We start from the raw sequence: 6,036 nt of genomic DNA, 5'->3' as shown, positions 1-6,036 counted from the left end.
GCCCCCTTTGCGGGCACAGAGGTCCTTATGCTGCGCCCATCACCCTGGAATCTGAACACCACTTGCTCAGCCCACTGACTTTGCTGTGGGAGCAAATGGGTCCGTGGAAGAGAAATGCCCTCGTTTACAAACAGTTTGCAGGCAGTGATGGAAGCCATGTGGAAGGAATTTATGGTTAAATAGGGTGCTGGGTACTCGGCATGGTGTTGCCACGTGGAAGATCTACTAAGGCAAGGAAAGAACCGCTGTCTTGCAGGGTGAAGCTGGGTTTTCAATTGACCGGGATACATTTCTTTAGCAATAGAACAGCCATGTCGGAGGCACTAGGGCCAGGATTCAGCAGGGTGCTCAGATGCTCTGATGATGGGCATGGTATAATAACTAGAGCTGGGCAACAAATATTTTGGTGAAAAACACAAATTTGGGGACACTGAACCCTTTGGCAAATTTCTGTCAGTTTCACTGAATTGTCTGTGTTGGAAAAAAAAGATTCTGACATTGGAATAAATTGCCTAGGGAGGTTGTGGAATCCCCATCTCTGGAGGTATTTAAGAGTAGGTTAGATAAATGTCTATCAGGGATGGTCTAGACAGCATTTGGTCCTGCCATGCGGGCAGGGGACTGGACTCGATGACCTCTCGAGGTCCCTTCCAGTCCTAGAATCTATGAATCTATGAATTTTCAAAACCATTTAAATTTTTCAGTTTGAAACGACTTCAAAATTTGCCTTCAATTTTATTATTTAAAAAGCACTCCGAATATAAATTAAACATTTAATGTTGGGTCAAACAATTTTTTTCTTTCAGCCCCAAATGAATTTTTTCCTTTTCGATTTGTTGAAAAGTTTTAAAAATTTTGTTTTCGGTTCAACGTGGAACAATTTGTTTTCAATTTTTTGGAATTGTCAGAGAACCAATATATATATATATATATATATATATATATATATATATATATGTTATTTGCACAACTCTGTAAGAACCTGTATAAAATAGAACAGGGACACTTAAGTACATCAGTATGTACAAGTAGATGCTGAAGTGCTTTGCTGGACTGGAACCCAAATGCACAGATGGCACAATGATGGACATGGCAGGAACCTTGGCAGAGATACAAATGCATAGGGCAGATAGCCTAGCAAAATATGGGAAGTTTTAGCATGGCCTAAAAAACAATCCATTCTGCAAGTTCTTGGATACTGCTTGGGCCTTCATTATTGAAAGTGAAGAGAGAACTGGGTTGGGAAGCGCTCTTCTTTCTCATCCTTTTCCTATTATTTTGTTCTAGTTCTTCTTTCTACACATGTAAGCTTTTAAAATGGCCTGATTTGGAGCCAGGTGACGTAATCTTTGTCTTTGCTTGTAATGTGCTTAGTGAAAACACATAAGATTATTCCCTTGTGAACTTAATAAAAATAGTCAAAATATATAGAGAATGCCTCTATTGAAATCGACCTCCTACTCCCTTTGGCTATATTAAGGAATAGTAGAAGGACACTATCCAGAAATAAATAATATTTATAAACAGTTGTCTTCAGCTGTGTTACAACCCCCTTTGGCAATATTAAAAATGTAACTTTTAAAAAACACATTTAATCTACTTTTCCTCGTGTAGGTGGTTTATTGGTCGCTCATGACACGCCTGCTTTGCTGCCCCTCCAAACCCATCTCTCTAGAGTCAGCGGTAGGTGAATGGGGCCCCAAACCAATCCACCCCATGCAAAAGTGCTCATGGCACTGATAGTTTCCTGCCATTTGTGTCGGTAAATTCCCAGATTCCAAGGCCAGAAGGGACCACTGTGATCATCTAGTCTGACCTCCTGTACCACACAGGCCAGAGACCTGCCCCACAATAATTCCTAGAGAAGAGCTTTTAGAAAAACATCCAGTCTTGATTTAAAAGTTGCCAGTGATGGAGAATCCACCCCAACCCTTAGTAAACTGTCCCAGTGGTTAATTACCCTCAATGTTTAAATTTACACCTTATTTCCAGTCAGAATTTGTCCAGCTTCAACTTCCAGCCACTGGATTGTGATCAAGCAACCCCTTAACCTTCTCTTTGTTAAGCTAATAAAAGCTATTGTTTAAATACTTACCCAAGACTCCGGAATTGGATATTTCAGACCAGGCGGGTAGCAGGTCGAACCCGCAAAGGAGCACTTTTGCCTGAGAAGAGAAAGACTCAGTAGGGCTCAACCATATCAAGTCAAACGCTTCACAGGATTCTAAGTACATTACATCAGCACTATTACCTTTAGCACCAAACTTGTCATCTCAAAGGTATCAAGTTGGTTTGACAGGATCTATTTTCCATAAACGCATGTTGATTAGTATAAATTACATTATGCTCCTTTAATTCTTTATTAATCAAGTCCCTTATCAGCCACTCCATTATCTTGCCTGGGGTTGATGTCAGATTGACAGGCCTGTAATGACCCATGACCTCCAGTTTACCCTTTTTAAATATTGGCACAACATTAGCTTTCTTCCAATCATCTGGAACCTCCCCAGTGTTCTAAGACTTATTAGAGATCAACATTAACGCTCCACTGAGGTCCTGAGCCAGCTCTTTTAAAACTCTTGGGTGCAAGTTATCCAGACTTGCTGATTTTAAAATATCTGACTTTAGCAGCTGCTTTTTAACATCCTCCAATGTTATTATTAGAATGGAGTGTCATCATCATCATCATGTAATATAACTACAACTTTTTTTCCGAGCTTCTGATTTATATCAGTTACTATCCACTTCTCCTTTCTTCTATTTGTTGTCTTTTTTTTTTTTTTTAATTTTCCATAGCCGCCTTTAGCTGCTTTCACTTCCCCACTAGACCAGGTTGGTTTTTAACCAGTACGGCCTTTGTCCTCGATTGTGGCTTATATCTTCTGTTTCCTCCTTCCCTGTAGCAGATTTTGGCAGTCCTTGACACAGGCCCCCTTACCCATGTGTTATCTGCACACTCTAGGGCACCTACCCTTACCCTTCCGTGGGCTCATGGCGTAATCTGGTTAATTTAGGCATCCCCGACCCTTTCCCAGTTCCTAGTGCTCCGGGCGAAAGGCACCTACCCTTACCCCATTCCTAGGGCTCAGGGCCACCCACACCCGATTTCTAGGGCTCAGGGCATAATCGTCTGCACATTTGCAGGGCCTTTTACCAGTGAAAGAGCCTTACACAGTAATATTCTTAACCTCTATTTATTAACAGTTACCAAAAACAGAATTCTCACCCTAAGCATACAATGCTGAGCACTCCCAATAAGGCAGACAAACATTTCCTGGTGGCCAGTCAGGATCAGGTCATCTGGGGCTTATCAAACAAAATGTTCTTTAAACATCTTAAGCTCTGTTTCTTTATGTGGTGATGGTGGGCACTATTAGGACAGGAGCCTTCTGAACAGCTCGATATGTCATTATTTTGGTATAATTTAGAGGGAACGTGAGGATGTGATTTTCTGCTCATGGCAGCTGCTGTCCTAATGTGGCTGCAGAGAAAGGCCTCAGACCTGACACACGGATCAAAACCCTATGGCCCTGTGGACCCCCGATCCCATCCAGCCTGGACCTAGATGTACAGATGTTGTGAAGGCCAAGACTATAACAGGGTTCAAAAAAGAACTAGGTAAATTCATGGTGGACAGGTCCATCAATGGTTAGTAGCCAGGATGGGCAGGGATGGTGTTCTTAGCCGCTGTTTGCCAGACGCTGGGAATGGGCGACGAGGGATGGATCACTTTTTGATTCCCTGTTCTGTTCATTCCCTCTGAGGCACCTGGCATTGGCCACTGCTGGAAGACAGGATACTGGCTAGATGGACCTTTAGTCTGACCCAGGATGGCCGTTCTTAGGTTCTTATAACCCCTTCCTTAACTCACCTCTTTCTAGGTGTCTCCCAAGCCTGGCATTTCTGTCTCCTCCTCTGACCCTCCCCAGGGCTCAGTACACTGCACCCTCACTCCGCAAGTGGTGTTCTCGTCCATCCTCCCTCTGGAAGGAAAAGGCCCAGGTAGAGACCATTGAATCGTGGAAGTCAACGAATGGCTACGCAGGTGGTGTCGGAGAGAAGCCTTTGGATTCTTCGACCATGGGATGGTGTTCCAAGAAGGAGGAGTGCTAGGCAGAGACGGGCTTCACCTAATGAAGAGAGGGAAGAGCATCTTCGCAAGCAGGCTGGCTAACCTAGTGAGGAGGGCTTTAAACTAGGTTCACCGGGGGAAGGAGACCAAAGCCCTGAGGTAAGTGGGGAAGTGGGATCCCAGGAGGAAGCACGAGCAGGAGAGCCCAAGAGGGGAGGACTCCAGCTTCATACTGAGAAAGCGGAACAATCTATGAGTTATCTCAAGTGCCTATGCACAAATGCAAGAAGCCTGGGAAACAAGCAGGGAGAACTGGAAGTCCTGGCACAGTCAGGGAACTATGATGTGATTGGAATAACAGAGACTTGGTGGGATAACTCACATGACTGGAGCACTGTTATGGATGGATATAAACTGTTCAGGAAGGAGGCAGGGCAGAAAAGGTGGGGGAGTTGCATTGTATGTAAGAGAGCAGTATGACTGCTCAGAGCTCCAGTATGAAACTGCAGAAAAACCTGAGAGTCTCTGGATAAAGTTGAGAAGTGTGAGCAACAAGGGGGATGTCGTGGTGGGAGTCTGCTATAGACCACCAGACCAGGGGGATGAGGTGGACGAGGCTTTCTTCTGGCAACTAGCAGAAGTTACTAGATCGCAGGCCCTGGTTTTCATGGGGGACTTTAATCACCCTGATATCTGCTGGGAGAGCAATACAGCAGTGCACAGACAATCCAGGAAGTTTTTGGAAAGTGTAGGGGACAATTTCCTGGTGCAAGTGCTGGAGGAACCAACTAGGGGCAGAGCTCTTCTAGACCTGCTGCTCACAAACTGGGAAGAATTAGTAGGGAAAGCAAAAGTGGATGGGAACCTGGGAGGCAGTGACCATGAGATGGTCGAGTTCAGGATCCTGACACAAGGAAGAAAGAAGAGCAGCAGAATACGGACTCTGGACTTCAGAAAAGCAGACTTTGACTTCCTCAGGGAACAGATGGGCAGGATCCCCTGGGAGAATAACATGAGGGGGAAAGGAGTCCAGGAGAGCTGGCTGTATTTTGAGGTTGCAGGAACAAACCATCCCAATGTGTAAAAAGAACAGTAAATATGGCAGGCAACCAGCTTGGCTTAACAGTGAAATCCTTGCTGATCTTAAACGCAAAAAAGAAGCTTACAAGAAATGGAAGATCGGACAAATGACCAGGGAGGAATATTGTTCAGGCATGCAGGAGTGAAATCAGGAAGGCCAAATCACACTTGGAGTTGCAGCTAGCAAGAGATGTTAAGAGTAACAAGAAGGATTTCTTCAGGTATGTTAGCAACAAGAAGAAGGTCAGGGAAAGTGTGGGCCCCTTACTGAATGAGGGAGGCAACCTAGTGACCGAGGATGTGGAAAAAGCTAATGTACTCAATGCTTTTTTTGCCTCTGTCTTCACGAACAAGGTCAGCTCCCAGACTGCTGCACGGGGCAGCACAGTATGGGGAGGAGGTGACCAGCCCTCTGTGGAGACAGAAGCGGTTCAGGTCTATTTAGAAAAGCTGGACGAGCACAAGTCCCTGGGGCCGGATGCGCTGCATCCGAGGGTGCTAAAGGAATTGGCGGATGTGATTGCAGAGCCATTGGCCATTATCTTTGAAAACTCATGGTGATCGGGGGAGGTCCCAGATGACTGGAAAAAGGCTAATGTAGTGCCCATCTTTAAAAAAGGGAAGGAGGATCCGGGGAACTACAGGCCAGTCAGCCTCACCTCAGTCCCTCGAAAAATCATGGAGCAGGTCCTCAAGGAATCAATTTTGAAGCACTTAGAGGAGAGGAAAGTGATCAGGAACAGTCAGCATGGATTCACCAAGGGCTAGCCATGCCTGACTAACCTAATTGCCTTCTATGATGAGATAACTGGCTCTGTGGATGAGGGGAAAGCAGTGGACATGTTATTTCTTGACTTTAGCAAAGCTTTTGATACGGTCTCCCA

This window comes from Chrysemys picta, chromosome 18 (assembly GCF_011386835.1).
Source record: "Chrysemys picta bellii isolate R12L10 chromosome 18, ASM1138683v2, whole genome shotgun sequence".
NCBI classification, from domain to species: domain Eukaryota; kingdom Metazoa; phylum Chordata; order Testudines; family Emydidae; genus Chrysemys; species Chrysemys picta.
This window is presented reverse-complemented; position numbering follows the sequence as displayed.